Below are 2,135 nucleotides of genomic sequence, written 5' to 3'. Positions count from 1 at the left end.
GCCCTAATTTGAGTGTCAAACTTAAAATCACCGTCCATCCTAAAACACAGGTTTGTAACAACAGGTTTAAGATACTCTGCCAGGGGTCATGATTCACAACAGGAAGTCATTTACTATTCAGCAACTGAAGGTTTTTAAGATAAAACCACAGGATTGGAATCTGTGGCTTTAAAAGAAAATCAAATGAAAACAGACTTTCTCAGTTTGTTGCCCCTAATAATTAAACACTGCTGATATTGTTGCGTTCTCACTGACTTTGTGACCAATAAGCCACTTTAATCGAGTCCTTTGGTAAAATGTATCATGCGAGGAGTTGAAATGTAACTTTTTTATTTTGCTATTATGTATTTGTTTCCTTACTTTGAATTTATCATTATTTATCTCAACTTCACCTTTAACCTTGTTTTTGTTATTTATTGTTTTATATTATTATCACTATTTTATCTTCTTTTTACTTTCTTACTACATTATTTTGTTGTTTATTCTTCTTACTTAATTTTTTGATGAAAAAATTATTGATATTTGTTTGTACTTTGTTATTACTCTGGTTTCTATATTAATTGATTGTTGGAGCTTAATCTTAAGATTTTTATTTTCATTTATGTGTTTATTATTCCTTTGTCGCCTTGCTGTGATGTAATTGGCCTTCAAGTTTCTTTAATATGGTTAATCACAGTTAATTTATAATTTCTTACTTTTTGACATTATTTGGGGCCCTGTGGGGGAAAAACATCCAACTTTGGGCCCCACCACTTTAATATTGTAAACCATGCTGACTCTAAAAATATGATACTGTGCAGAAATTGATCAAGATTTTGCTTCGATGTTTTGATTTTGTGTAAAACTGATGAGATATCTGCAAATCTTTTTTTTTTTTACATTTTAATGTTTTTAATAATAACATTATTAGATATATGATGTAGAGATATAGAGAAATTAAAAAGAAATTAAAAGTGACACTAAGTTAACACTCAGATATGTAGTGGCATTTTAAACCATTAATCACAGAATGAATAAATGTGTGGCGCCTCGCATCGTGCATTATCAACATCACACCTTATACTCCAGACAGCGGGGAAGACAACACTTAAATAACCTGATGTTAAATATGAAAACGTGTTGCTATAGAAGATGTTCACGGATTACTTACAGCGAGGAGGTACTACTTACAGCAAAACGCAGTAGAAGACAAGACTTTCCTACACCAGAGTCTCCAATGAGCAGGAGCTTGAACAGATAGTCACTGAAATACAAAGAACAAGGCTGAAAAATTTCCACTGCAATAAAAAACAAAAACAGTGGGAAACATTTTATAATACGACCCGACTAAGTGCAAATCCCCCTTTAATTAAATGGAACCATTGTTTTTATAATTTCAAGTAGGGATGCTCAAACAAATGTGTACCAAGTCACAACAAAAACAGAAATATACCATAATATACACAATATTACCTCATCTTACAACAATCAGACCTATGTGACTTTATAACAATGGATAATGCAACTTTTTTCCTTTTACAATTACTGTTCAAACACAACTGTCAAAAGGAGCGTGCAGATAAACGTTAGGTAAGGTTAAGCTGATACGACTCGACCCCTGAAAAGTGCCGCGTTCTTCAAATCAGCGGTGGGCGATATATCGAGTAGACTCGATAAAGGTATGGCAAGTGTTTCCACAGACAACGGTTAAAATGGCTTTACTGAAACAAACCAGTATAAATTACCACGGCAACATTCACTTTTTTTCTTCCACACACTGTGAATGCATCATTTATCGCCCCCTCCCAACTGGAGAATATTCTACCCGGCACACTGCAGTGAGCATGTGTGTTTGTATCCCACCAGACACGGAATAACAGCGCCAGGAGGAGCTTCAGGTGACGGTGAACAAAATGCAGTAATTTGCAAAACATGCTGTAAAACTATTGCTGCAAAAGGTAAAGTCGGAAAAGTCGAGCTGCAAAAGCACGAATGTTTTAAACGTCTCCCCACACGCCAAAGAAAACGTTAAGCTGTGACAGCTGTGGCTGTTCGTGGTCAGTCATTTTCATAGCCACTATCTAGACTTTTGTTTCTGTAATTTGACGGCATCACGTTTTTTTAAATTGTAAATATTTTATGTTCACAAAAAAGCA

This window comes from Haplochromis burtoni, unplaced genomic scaffold, assembly GCF_018398535.1.
Source record: "Haplochromis burtoni strain Fernald_Lab_line unplaced genomic scaffold, NCSU_Asbu1 Contig_538, whole genome shotgun sequence".
Classification (NCBI taxonomy): Eukaryota; Metazoa; Chordata; class Actinopteri; order Cichliformes; family Cichlidae; genus Haplochromis; species Haplochromis burtoni.
This window is presented reverse-complemented; position numbering follows the sequence as displayed.